The 17,008-nt window shown below is 41.0% G+C and overlaps 7 non-coding genes across 7 annotated transcripts; all 7 read left to right on the forward strand.

Annotated features, from left to right (window-relative positions):
* Window positions 1-443: 443 nt before the first annotated feature.
* TRNAP-UGG (transfer RNA proline (anticodon UGG)) lies at window positions 444-515 on the forward strand. The gene has a single exon. It is a non-coding gene; the product is annotated as a tRNA-Pro (tRNA).
* Window positions 516-1,077: 562 nt separating this feature from the next.
* Window positions 1,078-1,149, forward strand: TRNAP-UGG (transfer RNA proline (anticodon UGG)). Its single transcript has one exon. It is a non-coding gene; the product is annotated as a tRNA-Pro (tRNA).
* A 4,019-nt stretch (window positions 1,150-5,168) lies between these two features.
* Window positions 5,169-5,240, forward strand: TRNAP-UGG (transfer RNA proline (anticodon UGG)). Its single transcript has one exon. It is a non-coding gene; the product is annotated as a tRNA-Pro (tRNA).
* A 3,657-nt stretch (window positions 5,241-8,897) lies between these two features.
* TRNAP-UGG (transfer RNA proline (anticodon UGG)) lies at window positions 8,898-8,969 on the forward strand. Its single transcript has one exon. It is a non-coding gene; the product is annotated as a tRNA-Pro (tRNA).
* A 1,692-nt stretch (window positions 8,970-10,661) lies between these two features.
* TRNAP-UGG (transfer RNA proline (anticodon UGG)) lies at window positions 10,662-10,733 on the forward strand. Its single transcript has one exon. It is a non-coding gene; the product is annotated as a tRNA-Pro (tRNA).
* Window positions 10,734-12,426: 1,693 nt separating this feature from the next.
* Window positions 12,427-12,498, forward strand: TRNAP-UGG (transfer RNA proline (anticodon UGG)). Its single transcript has one exon. It is a non-coding gene; the product is annotated as a tRNA-Pro (tRNA).
* A 2,622-nt stretch (window positions 12,499-15,120) lies between these two features.
* TRNAP-UGG (transfer RNA proline (anticodon UGG)) lies at window positions 15,121-15,192 on the forward strand. The gene has a single exon. It is a non-coding gene; the product is annotated as a tRNA-Pro (tRNA).
* The last annotated feature ends 1,816 nt before the right edge of the window (window positions 15,193-17,008 follow it).

Below are 17,008 nucleotides of genomic sequence, written 5' to 3' on the forward strand. Positions count from 1 at the left end.
CTTTACAAGTAGATCTCTGAGAAAAATACAAAAATGTCTTATGTAAAATACCCCCAAAACTGCCTTGGATGTGAGGACTTTAAAGGCTCACTTAGGGTGCGGCAAAGCTTTCTCAAAAAGGTGCCGTCTGTTGGCTCGTTGCTCTAGGGGTATGATTCTCGCTTTGGGTTCAAATCCCGGACGAGCCCTTGCTTTTGAAAGAGGTGTTCCTCAAGAACCGATAAGTTTAAAAACGTAAGAAGTAAGACTCTTAAGAGGTGTACTAATTACTGGACGATGCAGAGTTGCTCGAGAAACAAGGTTTTAAAAAACTTTACAAGTAGATCTCTGAGAAAAATACAAAAATGTCTTATGTAAAATACCCACAAAACTGCCTTGGATGTGAGGACTTTAAAGGCTCACTTAGGGTGCGGCAAAGCTTTCTCAAATGGGTCACGTCTATTGGCTCGTTGGTCTAGGGGTATGATTCTCGCTTTGGGTGCGAGAGGTCCCGGGTTCAAATCCCGGACGAGCCCATGCTTTTGAAAGAGGTGTTCCTCAAGAACCGATAAGTTTAAAAAACATAAGAAGTAAGACTCTTAAGAGGTGTACTAATTACTGGACGCTGCAGCTCGAGAAACATGGTTTTAAAAAACTTTACAAGTAGATCTCTGAGAAAAATACAAAAATGTCTTATGTAAAATACCCCCAAAACTGCCTTGGATGTGAGGACTTTAAAGGCTCACTTAGGGTGCGGCAAAGCTTTCTCAAAAAGGTGCCGTCTGTTGGCTCGTTGCTCTAGGGGTATGATTCTCACTTTGGGTTCAAATCCCGGACAAGCCCTTGCTTTTGAAAGAGGTGTTCCTCAAGAACCGATAAGTTTAAAAACGTAAGAAGTAAGACTCTTAAGAGGTGTACTAATTACTGGATGATGCAGAGTTGCTCGAGAAACAAGGTTTTAAAAAACTTTACAAGTAGATCTCTGAGAAAAATACAAAAATGTCTTATGTAAAATACCCACAAAACTGCCTTGGATGTGAGGACTTTAAAGGCTCACTTAGGGTGCGGCAAAGCTTTCTCAAAAAGGAGCTGTCTGTTGGCTCGTTGGTCTAGGGGTATGATTCTCGCTTTGGGTGCGAGAGGTCCCGGGTTCAAATCCCGGACGAGCCCATACTTTTGAAAGAGGTGTTCCTCAAGAACCGCTAAGTTTAAAAACGTAAGAAGTAAGACTCTTAACCCCTTTAGGACACAGCCTGTTTTGGCCTTCAGGACACAGCCTATTTTTTCAAATCTGACATGTGTCACTTTATGTGGTAATAACTCCGGAATGCTTTTACCTATCCAAGCGATTCTGAGATTGTTTTCTCGTGACATATTGTACTTTATGTTAGTGAAAAAATTTGGTCGATAAATTCAATATTTATTTGTGAAAAACTTCAAATTTTAGCAAAAATGTGCAAAAATTAGCATTTTTCTAAATTTAAATGTATTTGCTTGTGAAACACATAGTAATACCACACAAAATAGTTACTAGTTACCATTTCCTATATGTCTACTTTATGTTTGCATCATTTTTTTTCACGTACTTTTATTTTTCTAGGACGTTACGAGGCTTAGAAATTTAGCAGCAATTTCTCATATTTTCAATAAAATTTCAAAAGGCTATTTTTTCAGGGACCAGTTCAGTTCTGAAGTGGCTTTGAGGGCCTTATATATTAGAAAGTCCCCATAAATCACCCCATTTTGAAAACTGTACCCCTCAAGGTATTCAAAACCACATTCAGAAAATATTTTAACCCTTTAGGCGTTTCACAGGAATTAAGGCAAAGTAGAGGTGAAATTTGCAAATTTCATTTTTTTTGCCGAAATTCATTTGTAATAAAAAAAAATCTGTAACACAGAAGGTTTTACCAGGGAAACGCAACTCAATATTTATTGCCCAGATTCTGCAGATTTTAGAAATATCCAACATGTGGCCCTAGTGTCCTAATGGACTGAAGCACAGGCCTCAGAAGCAAAGGAGCAGCTAGTGGATTTCGGGGCCTCTTTTTTTTAGGAATATATTTTAGGCACCATGTCAGGTTTGAGGAGGTCTTGTGGTACCTAAACAGCCGAAACCCCCCCAAAGTGACCCCATTTTGGAAACTACACCCCTCAAGGCATTTTTCTAGGGGTATAGTTAGCATTTTGACCCCACAGTTTTTTTGCAGAATTTAGTGGAATTAGTCTGTGAAGATGAAAATCACCTATTTTTCTGTGGAAACATAGAATTTTTTCATTTTTACAAGGAATAAAGGAGAAAAAGCCGCCCAACATTTGTAAAGCAATTTCTCCCGATTACGGCAATACCCCATATGTGGTCGTAAACTGATGTTTGGACCCACAGCAGGGCTCAGAAGGGAGGGAGCGCCTTTTGGATTTTGGAAGCAGATTTTGCTGGATTGGTTTTCAGTGCCATGTCGGGTTTGCAACGCCCCGGAGGGACCAAAACAGTGGAAACCCCCCAAAAGTCACCCTATTTTGGAATCTACACCCCTCAAGGAATTTTTCTAGGGGTATAGTGAGCATTTTGGCCCCTCAGGATGTTTTTTAGAGCTAGGGTGACCAAAAAACAGCGATTTTGGCGCTTTAAATTCTTTATTTATTACAGCGTTCACCGTGCTCAATAAATTACGTTTTAATTTATTCTGCCGGTCGGTACGATTACGCCGATACCATATGTGTATAGTTTTTTTTAAGTTTTGCAGCGTTTGCACAATAAAATGAAGTTTCTATAAAATAATTTATTTTCTGGGACACGCTATTCTGAGCCGTAACTTTTTTATTTTTTCGTCAAAAAAGCTGTGGGAGGTCTTGTTTTTTGCGGGACGGGTTGTAGTTTTTATTGGTACCATTTTGGGGTAAATGCAACTTTTTGATCACTTTTTATTCTATATCTTGGGAGGGGTGGTGACCAAAAAATAGCGATGCTGACAGTTTTCAGTTTATTTTGTTTGTGGCGTTCACCGTGCGGAAAAATTAACATTATAGTTTCATAGATTGGGTCGTTACGAACGCGGCGATACCAAATATGTGTACTTTTTTTTAACGTTTTCATTTTTTCCCTATAATAAATGATTTATTATAGGAAAACAAAACCTTTTATTTTTACACTTTTATAAAACATTTTTATTAACTTTTTACACTTTATATTTTTGTTTATTAACCTTTTTTTTTACTTTTTACACTTTCTTTTTTTGACCTGCAGCTCTGATCGCTGCTAGAATACATTACACTACCTAGGTAATGTAATGTATTCCAACTGTCAGTGTGACGTCACAGTCACTTTGACAGTTGGTCTACGAGGATCAGCAGAGGCTGATCCTCATAGGCTGACATACATGGCAGACCTGGGGGCCGTTGTCTGGCCCCCAGGTGCCATCACAAGCATCAGAAGCCCCCACGATTGCATGGGGGCTGCTGATGCGCTACAAACCCGCTACATGCGGAGATTGCAATCGAGCCCCGCATGTAACGGGTTAATTGCCGAAATCAGCGGCGATGAGCCGCTGATCGGCAACACTGGAGAGTGTCCGCTGTCGGGGACAGCTGATCTCCAAGTTCCCGATGCACACTGTCGCCGACAGTGTGCATCGGGAACGACACAGTGACTTCCTGTCACTCTGACAGGAAGCCTATCAGGACCAGCCGAAGGTTGGTCCTGATGGGCTTCTGTCCATGGCAGACCCGGAAGCCATTGTTTGGCTTCCGTTTGCCATACTAACTATCGGCAGACCCCGCGATTTCGGACGGGGGTCTGCCGATATGTTAGAAACCCCTAAAATTCGGCGATTGCACCCGATCGCCGAATTTAAGGGGTTAATGCGCCGAAATCAGCGGCAAAGGACCGCTGGCCGGCAAGAGGGGAGTGTCAGCTGTCGGCGACAGCTGACCTCCTGGTTCCCGATGCACACTGTCGCCGACAGTGTGCACCGGGATTAACTCAGTAACTGTACGTCCTCGTGCGGGAAGTAACTTCCCGCAACGACGTACAGTTACGTCCTGGTGCGGATAGGGGTTAAGAGGTGTACTAATTACTGGACGATGCAGCTCGAGAAACATGGTTTTAAAACACTTTACAAGTAGATCTCTGAGAAAAATACAAAAATGTCTTATGTAAAATACCCACAAAACTGTCTTGGATGTGAGGACTTTAAAGGCTCACTTAGGGTGCGGCAAAGCTTTCTCAAAAAGGTGCCGTCTGTTGGCTCGTTGCTCTAGGGGTAGGATTCTCGCTTTGGGTTCAAATCCCGTACGAGCCCTTGCTTTTGAAAGAGGTGTTCCTCAAGAACCGATAAGTTTAAAAACGTAAGAAGTAAGACTCTTAAGAGGTGTACTAATTACTGGATGATGCAGAGTTGCTCGAGAAACAAGGTTTTAAAAAACTTTACAAGTAGATCTCTGAGAAAAATACAAAAATGTCTTATGTAAAATACCCACAAAACTGTCTTGGATGTGAGGACTTTAAAGGCTCACTTAGGGTGCGGCAAAGCTTTCTCAAAGAGGTGCCGTCTGTTGGCTCGTTGGTCTAGGGTTTTGATTCTCGCTTTGGGTGCGAGAGGTCCCGGGTTCAAATCCTGGACGATCTCATGCTTTTGAAAGAGGTGTTCCTCAAGAACCGCTAAGTTTAAAAACGTAAGAAGTAAGACTCTTAAGAGGTGTACTAATTACTGGACGATGCAGCTCGAGAAACATGGTTTTAAAACACTTTACAAGTAGATCTCTGAGAAAAATACAAAAATGTCTTATGTAAAATACCCACAAAACTGTCTTGGATGTGAGGACTTTAAAGGCTCACTTAGGGTGCGGCAAAGCTTTCTCAAAAAGGTGCCGTCTGTTGGCTCGTTGCTCTAGGGGTAGGATTCTCGCTTTGGGTTCAAATCCTGGACGAGCCCTTGCTTTTGAAAGAGGTGTTCCTCAAGAACCGATAAGTTTAAAAACGTAAGAAGTAAGACTCTTAAGAGGTGTACTAATTACTGGATGATGCAGAGTTGCTCGAGAAACAAGGTTTTAAAAAACTTTACAAGTAGATCTCTGAGAAAAATACAAAAATGTCTTATGTAAAATACCCACAAAACTGCCTTGGATGTGAGGACTTTAAAGGCTCACTTAGGGTGCGGCAAAGCTTTCTCAAATGGGTCACGTCTATTGGCTCGTTGGTCTAGGGGTATGATTCTCGCTTTGGGTGCGAGAGGTCCCGGGTTCAAATCCTGGACGAGCCCATGCTTTTGAAAGAGGTGTTCCTCAAGAACCGATAAGTTTAAAAAACGTAAGAAGTAAGACTCTTAAGAGGTGTACTAATTACTGGACGATGCAGCTCGAGAAACATGGTTTTAAAAAACTTTACAAGTAGATCTCTGAGAAAAATACAAAAATGTCTTATGTAAAATACCCACAAAACTGTCTTGGATGTGAGGACTTTAAAGGCTCACTTAGGGTGCGGCAAAGCTTTCTCAAAAAGGTGCCGTCTGTTGGCTCGTTGCTCTAGGGGTATGATTCTCACTTTGGGTTCAAATCCCGGACGAGCCCTTGCTTTTGAAAGAGGTGTTCCTCAAGAACCGATAAGTTTAAAAATACAAAAACGTCTTATGTAAAATACCCACAAAACTGCCTTGGATGTGAGGACTTTAAAGGCTTACTTAGGGTGCGTCAAAGCTTTCTCAAAAAGGTGCCGTCTGTTGGCTCGTTGGTCTCGGGGTATGATTCTCGCTTTGGGTGCGATAGGTCCCGGGTTCAAATCCCGGACGAGCCCTTGCTTTTGAAAGAGGTGTTCCTCAAGAACCGCTAAGTTTAAAAACGTAAGAAGTAAGACTCTTAAGAGGTGTACTAATTACTGGACGATGCAGCTCGAGAAACATGGTTTTAAAAAACTTTACAAGTAGATCTCTGAGAAAAATACAAAAATGTCTTATGTAAAATACCCACAAAACTGCCTTGGATGTGAGGACTTTAAAGGCTCACTTAGGGTGCGGCAAAGCTTTCTCAAAAAGGTGCCGTCTGTTGGCTCGTTGGTCTAGGGGTATGATTCTCGCTTTGGGTTCAAATCCCGGACGAGCCCATGCTTTTGAAAGAGGTGTTCCTCAAGAACCGATAAGTTTAAAAACGTAAGAAGTAAGACTCTTAAGAGGTGTACTAATTACTGGACGATGCAGAGTTGCTCGAGAAACAAGGTTTTAAAAAACTTTACAAGTAGATCTCTGAGAAAAATACAAAAATGTCTTATGTAAAATACCCACAAAACTGTCTTGGATGTGAGGACTTTAAAGGCTCACTTAGGGTGCGGCAAAGCTTTCTCAAAAAGGTGCCGTCTGTTGGCTCGTTGCTCTAGGGGTATGATTCTCGCTTTGGGTTCAAATCCCGGACGAGCCCTTGCTTTTGAAAGAGGTGTTCCTCAAGAACCGATAAGTTTAAAAACGTAAGAAGTAAGACTCTTAAGAGGTGTACTAATTACTGGACGATGCAGAGTTGCTCGAGAAACAAGGTTTTAAAAAACTTTACAAGTAGATCTCTGAGAAAAATACAAAAATGTCTTATGTAAAATACCCACAAAGCTGCCTTGGATGTGAGGACTTTAAAGGCTCACTTAGGGTGCGGCAAAGCTTTCTCAAAAAGGTGCCGTCTGTTGGCTCGTTGCTCTAGGGGTATGATTCTCGCTTTGGGTTCAAATCCCGGACGAGCCCTTGCTTTTGAAAGAGGTGTTCCTCAAGAACCGATAAGTTTAAAAACGTAAGAAGTAAGACTCTTAAGAGGTGTACTAATTACTGGACGATGCAGCTCGAGAAACATGGTTTTAAAAAACTTTACAAGTAGATCTCTGAGAAAAATACAAAAATGTCTTATGTAAAATACATAAGGTTTGGGTTCAAATCCCGGACGAGCCCTTGCTTTTGAAAGAGGTGTTCCTCAAGAACCGATAAGTTTAAAAACGTAAGAAGTAAGACTCTTAAGAGGTGTACTAATTACTGGACGATGCAGCTCGAGAAACATGGTTTTAAAAAACTTTACAAGTAGATCTCTGAGAAAAATACAAAAATGTCTTATGTAAAATACCCACAAAACTGCCTTGGATGTGAGGACTTTAAAGGCTCACTTAGGGTGCGGCAAAGCTTTCTCAAAAAGGTGCCGTCTGTTGGCTCGTTGGTCTAGGGGTATGATTCTCGCTTTGGGTTCAAATCCCGGACGAGCCCATGCTTTTGAAAGAGGTGTTCCTCAAGAACCGATAAGTTTAAAAACGTAAGAAGTAAGACTCTTAAGAGGTGTACTAATTACTGGACGATGCAGAGTTGCTCGAGAAACAAGGTTTTAAAAAACTTTACAAGTAGATCTCTGAGAAAAATACAAAAATGTCTTATGTAAAATACCCACAAAACTGTCTTGGATGTGAGGACTTTAAAGGCTCACTTAGGGTGCGGCAAAGCTTTCTCAAAAAGGTGCCGTCTGTTGGCTCGTTGCTCTAGGGGTATGATTCTCGCTTTGGGTTCAAATCCCGGACGAGCCCTTGCTTTTGAAAGAGGTGTTCCTCAAGAACCGATAAGTTTAAAAACGTAAGAAGTAAGACTCTTAAGAGGTGTAGTAATTACTGGACGATGCAGAGTTGCTCGAGAAACATGGTTTTAAAAAACTTTACAAGTAGATCTCTGAGAAAAATACAAAAATGTCTTATGTAAAATACCCACAAAACTGTCTTGGATGTGAGGACTTTAAAGGCTCACTTAGGGTGCGGCAAAGCTTTCTCAAAAAGGTGCCGTCTGTTGGCTCGTTGCTCTAGGGGTATGATTCTCGCTTTGGGTTCAAATCCCGGACGAGCCCTTGCTTTTGAAAGAGGTGTTCCTCAAGAACTGATAAGTTTAAAAACGTAAGAAGTAAGACTCTTAAGAGGTGTACTAATTACTGGACGATGCAGAGTTGCTCGAGAAACAAGGTTTTAAAAAACTTTACAAGTAGATCTCTGAGAAAAATACAAAAATGTCTTATGTAAAATACCCACAAAACTGCCTTGGATGTGAGGACTTTAAAGGCTCACTTAGGGTGCGGCAAAGCTTTCTCAAAAAGGTGCCGTCTGTTGGCTCGTTGCTCTAGGGGTATGATTCTCGCTTTGGGTTCAAATCCCGGACGAGCCCTTGCATTTGAAAGAGGTGTTCCTCAAGAACCGATAAGTTTAAAAACGTAAGAAGTAAGACTCTTAAGAGGTGTACTAATTACTGGACGATGCAGCTCGAGAAACATGGTTTAAAAAACTTTACAAGTAGATCTCTGAGAAAAATACAAAAATGTCTTATGTAAAATACATAAGGTTTGGGTTCAAATCCCGGACGAGCCCTTGCTTTTGAAAGAGGTGTTCCTCAAGAACCGATAAGTTTAAAAAAGGAAGAAGTAAGACTCTTAAGAGGTGTACTAATTACTGGACGATGCAGCTCAAGAAACATGGTTTTAAAAACTTTACAAGTAGATCTCTGAGAAAAATACAAAAATGTCTTATGTAAAATACCCACAAAACTGCCTTGGATGTGAGGACTTTAAAGGCTCACTTAGGGTGCGGCAAAGCTTTCTCAAAAAGGTGCCGTCTGTGGCTCGTTGGTCTAGGGGTATGATTCTCGCTTTGGGTTCAAATCCCAGACGAGCCCTTGCTTTTGAAAGAGGTGTTCCTCAAGAACCGATAAGTTTAAAAACGTAAGAAGTAAGACTCTTAAGAGGTGTACTAATTACTGGACGATGCAGAGTTGCTCGAGAAACAAGGTTTTAAAAAACTTTACAAGTAGATCTCTGAGAAAAATACAAAAATGTCTTATGTAAAATACCCACAAAACTGCCTTGGATGTGAGGACTTTAAAGGCTCACTTAGGGTGCGGCAAAGCTTTCTCAAAAACGTGCCGTCTGTTGGCTCGTTGGTCTAGGGGTATGATTCTCGCTTTGGGTGCGAGAGGTCCCGGGTTCAAATCCCAGACGAGCCCATGCTTTTGAAAGAGGTGTTCCTCAAGAACCGCTAAGTTTAAAAACGTAAGAAGTAAGACTCTTAAGAGGTGTACTAATTACTGGACGATGCAGCTCGAGAAACATGGTTTTAAAAAACTTTACAAGTAGATCTCTGAGAAAAATACAAAAATGTCTTATGTAAAATACCCACAAAACTGTCTTGGATGTGAGGACTTTAAAGGCTCACTTAGGGTGCGGCAAAGCTTTCTCAAAAAGGTGCCGTCTGTTGGCTCGTTGCTCTAGGGGTATGATTCTTGCTTTGGGTTCAAATCCCGGACGAGCCCATGCTTTTGAAAGAGGTGTTCCTCAAGAACCGATAAGTTTAAAAACGTAAGAAGTAAGACTCTTAAGAGGTGTACTAATTACTGGACGATGCAGAGTTGCTCGAGAAACAAGGTTTTAAAAAACTTTACAAGTAGATCTCTGAGAAAAATACAAAAATGTCTTATGTAAAATACCCAAAAAACTGCCTTGGATGTGAGGACTTTAAAGGCTCACTTAGGGTGCGGCAAAGCTTTCTCAAAAAGGTGCCGTCTGTTGGCTCGTTGCTCTAGGGGTATGATTCTCGCTTTGGGTTCAAATCCCGGACGAGCCCTTGCTTTTGAAAGAGGTGTTCCTCAAGAACCGATAAGTTTAAAAACGTAAGAAGTAAGACTCTTAAGAGGTGTACTAATTACTGGACGATGCAGAGTTGCTCGAGAAACAAGGTTTTAAAAAACTTTACAAGTAGATCTCTGAGAAAAATACAAAAATGTCTTATGTAAAATACCCACAAAACTGTCTTGGATGTGAGGACTTTAAAGGCTCACTTAGGGTGCGGCAAAGCTTTCTCAAAAAGGTGCCGTCTGTTGGCTCGTTTGTCTAGGGGTATGATTCTCGCTTTGGGTTCAAATCCCGGACAAGCCCTTGCTTTTGAAAGAGGTGTTCCTCAAGAACCGATAAGTTTAAAAACGTAAGAAGTAAGACTCTTAAGAGGTGTACTAATTACTGGACGATGCAGCTCGAGAAACATGGTTTTAAAAAACTTTACAAGTAGATCTCTGAGAAAAATACAAAAATGTCTTATGTAAAATACATAAGGTTTGGGTTCAAATCCCGGACGAGCCCTTGCTTTTGAAAGAGGTGTTCCTCAAGAACCGATAAGTTTAAAAACGTAAGAAGTAAGACTCTTAAGAGGTGTACTAATTACTGGACGATGCAGCTCGAGAAACATGGTTTTAAAAAACTTTACAAGTAGATCTCTGAGAAAAATACAAAAATGTCTTATGTAAAATACCCACAAAACTGCCTTGGATGTGAGGACTTTAAAGGCTCACTTAGGGTGCGGCAAAGCTTTCTCAAAAAGGTGCCGTCTGTTGGCTCGTTGGTCTAGGGGTATGATTCTCGCTTTGGGTTCAAATCCCGGACGAGCCCATGCTTTTGAAAGAGGTGTTCCTCAAGAACCGATAAGTTTAAAAACGTAAGAAGTAAGACTCTTAAGAGGTGTACTAATTACTGGACGATGCAGAGTTGCTCGAGAAACAAGGTTTTAAAAAAAACTTTACAAGTAGATCTCTGAGAAAAATACAAAAATGTCTTATGTAAAATACCCACAAAACTGCCTTGGATGTGAGGACTTTAAAGGCTCACTTAGGGTGCGGCAAAGCTTTCTCAAAAAGGTGCCGTCTCTTGGCTCGTTGGTCTAGGGGTATGATTCTCGCTTTGGGTGCGAGAGGTCCCGGGTTCAAATCCCGGACGAGCCCATGCTTTTGAAAGAGGTGTTCCTCAAGAACCGCTAAGTTTAAAAACGTAAGAAGTAAGACTCTTAAGAGGTGTACTAATTACTGGACGATGCAGCTCGAGAAACATGGTTTTAAAAAACTTTACAAGTAGATCTCTGAGAAAAATACAAAAATGTCTTATGTAAAATACCCACAAAACTGCCTTGGATGTGAGGACTTTAAAGGCTCACTTAGGGTGCGGCAAAGCTTTCTCAAAAAGGTGCCGTCTGTTGGCTCGTTGGTCTAGGGGTATGATTCTTGCTTTGGGTTCAAATCCCGGACGAGCCCTTGCTTTTGAAAGAGGTGTTACTCAAGAACCGATAAGTTTAAAAACGTAAGAAGTAAGACTCTTAAGAGGTGTACTAATTACTGGACGATGCAGAGTTGCTCGAGAAACAAGGTTTTAAAAAACTTTACAAGTAGATCTCTGAGAAAAATACAAAAATGTCTTATGTAAAATACCCACAAAACTGTCTTGGATGTGAGGACTTTAAAGGCTCACTTAGGGTGCGGCAAAGCTTTCTCAAAAAGGTGCCGTCTGTTGGCTCGTTGCTCTAGGGGTATGATTCTCGCTTTGGGTTCAAATCCCGGACGAGCCCTTGCTTTTGAAAGAGGTGTTCCTCAAGAACCGATAAGTTTAAAAACGTAAGAAGTAAGACTCTTAAGATGTGTAGTAATTACTGGACGATGCAGAGTTGCTCGAGAAACAAGGTTTTAAAAAACTTTACAAGTAGATCTCTGAGAAAAATACAAAAATGTCTTATGTAAAATACCCACAAAACTGCCTTGGATGTGAGGACTTTAAAGGCTCACTTAGGGTGCGGCAAAGCTTTCTCAAAAAGGTGCCGTCTGTTGGCTCGTTGCTCTATGGGTATGATTCTCGCTTTGGGTTCAAATCCCGGACGAGCCCTTGCTTTTGAAAGAGGTGTTCCTCAAGAACCGATAAGTTTAAAAAACGTAAGAAGTAAGACTCTTAAGAGGTGTACTAATTACTGGACGATGCAGCTCGAGAAACATGGTTTTAAAAAACTTTACAAGTAGATCTCTGAGAAAAATACAAAAATGTCTTATGTAAAATACATAAGGTTTGGGTTCAAATCCCGGACGAGCCCTTGCTTTTGAAAGAGGTGTTCCTCAAGAACCGATAAGTTTAAAAACGTAAGAAGTAAGACTCTTAAGAGGTGTACTAATTACTGGACGATGCAGCTCGAGAAACATGGTTTTAAAAAACTTTACAAGTAGATCTCTGAGAAAAATACAAAAATGTCTTATGTAAAATACCCACAAAACTGCCTTGGATGTGAGGACTTTAAAGGCTCACTTAGGGTGCGGCAAAGCTTTCTCAAAAAGGTGCCGTCTGTTGGCTCGTTGGTCTAGGGGTATGATTCTCGCTTTGGGTTCAAATCCCGGACGAGCCCATGCTTTTGAAAGAGGTGTTCCTCAAGAACCGATAAGTTTAAAAACGTAAGAAGTAAGACTCTTAAGAGGTGTACTAATTACTGGACGATGCAGAGTTGCTCGAGAAACAAGGTTTTAAAAAAAACTTTACAAGTAGATCTCTGAGAAAAATACAAAAATGTCTTATGTAAAATACCCACAAAACTGCCTTGGATGTGAGGACTTTAAAGGCTCACTTAGGGTGCGGCAAAGCTTTCTCAAAAAGGTGCCGTCTGTTGGCTCGTTGGTCTAGGGGTATGATTCTCGCTTTGGGTGCGAGAGGTCCCGGGTTCAAATCCCGGACGAGCCCATGCTTTTGAAAGAGGTGTTCCTCAAGAACCGCTAAGTTTAAAAACGTAAGAAGTAAGACTCTTAAGAGGTGTACTAATTACTGGACGATGCAGCTCGAGAAACATGGTTTTAAAAAACTTTACAAGCAGATCTCTGAGAAAAATACAAAAATGTCTTATGTAAAATACCCACAAAACTGCCTTGGATGTGAGGACTTTAAAGGCTCACTTAGGGTGCGGCAAAGCTTTCTCAAAAAGGTGCCGTCTGTTGGCTCGTTGGTCTAGGGGTATGATTCTTGCTTTGGGTTCAAATCCCGGACGAGCCCTTGCTTTTGAAAGAGGTGTTACTCAAGAACCGATAAGTTTAAAAACGTAAGAAGTAAGACTCTTAAGAGGTGTACTAATTACTGGACGATGCAGAGTTGCTCGAGAAACAAGGTTTTAAAAAACTTTACAAGTAGATCTCTGAGAAAAATACAAAAATGTCTTATGTAAAATACCCACAAAACTGCCTTGGATGTGAGGACTTTAAAGGCTCACTTAGGGTGCGGCAAAGCTTTCTCAAAAAGGTGCCGTCTGTTGGCTCGTTGGTCTAGGGGTATGATTCTCGCTTTGGGTTCAAATCCCGGACGAGCCCATGCTTTTGAAAGAGGTGTTCCTCAAGAACCGATAAGTTTAAAAACGTAAGAAGTAAGACTCTTAAGAGGTGTACTAATTACTGGACGATGCAGAGTTGCTCGAGAAACAAGGTTTTAAAAAAAACTTTACAAGTAGATCTCTGAGAAAAATACAAAAATGTCTTATGTAAAATACCCACAAAACTGCCTTGGATGTGAGGACTTTAAAGGCTCACTTAGGGTGCGGCAAAGCTTTCTCAAAAAGGTGCCGTCTGTTGGCTCGTTGGTCTAGGGGTATGATTCTCGCTTTGGGTTCAAATCCCGGACGAGCCCATGCTTTTGAAAGAGGTGTTCCTCAAGAACCGCTAAGTTTAAAAACGTAAGAAGTAAGACTCTTAAGAGGTGTACTAATTACTGGACGATGCAGCTCGAGAAACATGGTTTTAAAAAACTTTACAAGTAGATCTCTGAGAAAAATACAAAAATGTCTTATGTAAAATACCCACAAAACTGCCTTGGATGTGAGGACTTTAAAGGCTCACTTAGGGTGCGGCAAAGCTTTCTCAAAAAGGTGCCGTCTGTTGGCTCGTTGGTCTAGGGGTATGATTCTTGCTTTGGGTTCAAATCCCGGACGAGCCCTTGCTTTTGAAAGAGGTGTTACTCAAGAACCGATAAGTTTAAAAACGTAAGAAGTAAGACTCTTAAGAGGTGTACTAATTACTGGACGATGCAGAGTTGCTCGAGAAACAAGGTTTTAAAAAACTTTACAAGTAGATCTCTGAGAAAAATACAAAAATGTCTTATGTAAAATACCCACAAAACTGTCTTGGATGTGAGGACTTTAAAGGCTCACTTAGGGTGCGGCAAAGCTTTCTCAAAAAGGTGCCGTCTGTTGGCTCGTTGCTCTAGGGGTATGATTCTCGCTTTGGGTTCAAATCCCGGACGAGCCCTTGCTTTTGAAAGAGGTGTTCCTCAAGAACCGATAAGTTTAAAAACGTAAGAAGTAAGACTCTTAAGAGGTGTAGTAATTACTGGACGATGCAGAGTTGCTCGAGAAACAAGGTTTTAAAAAACTTTACAAGTAGATCTCTGAGAAAAATACAAAAATGTCTTATGTAAAATACCCACAAAACTGCCTTGGATGTGAGGACTTTAAAGGCTCACTTAGGGTGCGGCAAAGCTTTCTCAAAAAGGTGCCGTCTGTTGGCTCGTTGCTCTAGGGGTATGATTCTCGCTTTGGGTTCAAATCCCGGACGAGCCCTTGCTTTTGAAAGAGGTGTTCCTCAAGAACCGATAAGTTTAAAAACGTAAGAAGTAAGACTCTTAAGAGGTGTACTAATTACTGGACGATGCAGCTCGAGAAACATGGTTTTAAAAAACTTTACAAGTAGATCTCTGAGAAAAATACAAAAATGTCTTATGTAAAATACATAAGGTTTGGGTTCAAATCCCGGACGAGCCCTTGCTTTTGAAAGAGGTGTTCCTCAAGAACCGCTAAGTTTAAAAACGTAAGAAGTAAGACTCTTAAGAGGTGTACTAATTACTGGACGATGCAGCTCGAGAAACATGGTTTTAAAAAACTTTACAAGTAGATCTCTGAGAAAAATACAAAAATGTCTTAAGTAAAATACCCACAAAACTGCCTTGGATGTGAGGACTTTAAAGGCTCACTTAGGGTGCGGCAAAGCTTTCTCAAAAAGGTGCCGTCTGTTGGCTCGTTGGTCTAGGGGTATGATTCTCGCTTTGGGTTCAAATCCCGGACGAGCCCATGCTTTTGAAAGAGGTGTTCCTCAAGAACCGATAAGTTTAAAAACGTAAGAAGTAAGACTCTTAAGAGGTGTACTAATTACTGGACGATGCAGAGTTGCTCGAGAAACAAGGTTTTAAAAAAAACTTTACAAGTAGATCTCTGAGAAAAATACAAAAATGTCTTATGTAAAATACCCACAAAACTGCCTTGGATGTGAGGACTTTAAAGGCTCACTTAGGGTGCGGCAAAGCTTTCTCAAAAAGGTGCCGTCTCTTGGCTCGTTGGTCTAGGGGTATGATTCTCGCTTTGGGTGCGAGAGGTCCCGGGTTCAAATCCCAGACGAGCCCATGCTTTTGAAAGAGGTGTTCCTCAAGAACCGCTAAGTTTAAAAACGTAAGAAGTAAGACTCTTAAGAGGTGTACTAATTACTGGACGATGCAGCTCGAGAAACATGGTTTTAAAAAACTTTACAAGTAGATCTCTGAGAAAAATACAAAAATGTCTTATGTAAAATACCCACAAAACTGCCTTGGATGTGAGGACTTTAAAGGCTCACTTAGGGTGCGGCAAAGCTTTCTCAAAAAGGTGCCGTCTGTTGGCTCGTTGGTCTAGGGGTATGATTCTTGCTTTGGGTTCAAATCCCGGACGAGCCCTTGCTTTTGAAAGAGGTGTTACTCAAGAACCGATAAGTTTAAAAACGTAAGAAGTAAGACTCTTAAGAGGTGTACTAATTACTGGACGATGCAGAGTTGCTCGAGAAACAAGGTTTTAAAAAACTTTACAAGTAGATCTCTGAGAAAAATACAAAAATGTCTTATGTAAAATACCCACAAAACTGTCTTGGATGTGAGGACTTTAAAGGCTCACTTAGGGTGCGGCAAAGCTTTCTCAAAAAGGTGCCGTCTGTTGGCTCGTTGCTCTAGGGGTATGATTCTCGCTTTGGGTTCAAATCCCGGACGAGCCCTTGCTTTTGAAAGAGGTGTTCCTCAAGAACCGATAAGTTTAAAAACGTAAGAAGTAAGACTCTTAAGAGGTGTAGTAATTACTGGACGATGCAGAGTTGCTCGAGAAACAAGGTTTTAAAAAACTTTACAAGTAGATCTCTGAGAAAAATACAAAAATGTCTTATGTAAAATACCCACAAAACTGCCTTGGATGTGAGGACTTTAAAGGCTCACTTAGGGTGCGGCAAAGCTTTCTCAAAAAGGTGCCGTCTGTTGGCTCGTTGCTCTAGGGGTATGATTCTCGCTTTGGGTTCAAATCCCGGACGAGCCCTTGCTTTTGAAAGAGGTGTTCCTCAAGAACCGATAAGTTTAAAAACGTAAGAAGTAAGACTCTTAAGAGGTGTACTAATTACTGGACGATGCAGCTCGAGAAACATGGTTTTAAAAAACTTTACAAGTAGATCTCTGAGAAAAATACAAAAATGTCTTATGTAAAATACATAAGGTTTGGGTTCAAATCCCGGACGAGCCCTTGCTTTTGAAAGAGGTGTTCCTCAAGAACCGATAAGTTTAAAAACGTAAGAAGTAAGACTCTTAAGAGGTGTACTAATTACTGGACGATGCAGCTCGAGAAACATGGTTTTAAAAAACTTTACAAGTAGATCTCTGAGAAAAATACAAAAATGTCTTATGTAAAATACCCACAAAACTGCCTTGGATGTGAGGACTTTAAAGGCTCACTTAGGGTGCGGCAAAGCTTTCTCAAAAAGGTGCCGTCTCTTGGCTCGTTGGTCTAGGGGTATGATTCTCGCTTTGGGTGCGAGAGGTCCCGTGTTCAAATCCCAGACGAGCCCATGCTTTTGAAAGAGGTGTTCCTCAAGAACCGCTAAGTTTAAAAACGTAAGAAGTAAGACTCTTAAGAGGTGTACTAATTACTGGACGATGCAGCTCGAGAAACATGGTTTTAAAAAACTTTACAAGTAGATCTCTGAGAAAAATACAAAAATGTCTTAAGTAAAATACCCACAAAACTGCCTTGGATGTGAGGACTTTAAAGGCTCACTTAGGGTGCGGCAAAGCTTTCTCAAAAAGGTGCCGTCTGTTGGCTCGTTGGTCTAGGGGTATGATTCTCGCTTTGGGTTCAAATCCCGGACGAGCCCATGCTTTTGAAAGAGGTGTTCCTCAAGAACCGATAAGTTTAAAAACGTAAGAAGTAAGA

This window comes from Rhinoderma darwinii, chromosome 4 (genome assembly GCF_050947455.1).
Source record: "Rhinoderma darwinii isolate aRhiDar2 chromosome 4, aRhiDar2.hap1, whole genome shotgun sequence".
In the NCBI taxonomy this organism is placed as follows: domain Eukaryota; kingdom Metazoa; phylum Chordata; class Amphibia; order Anura; family Rhinodermatidae; genus Rhinoderma; species Rhinoderma darwinii.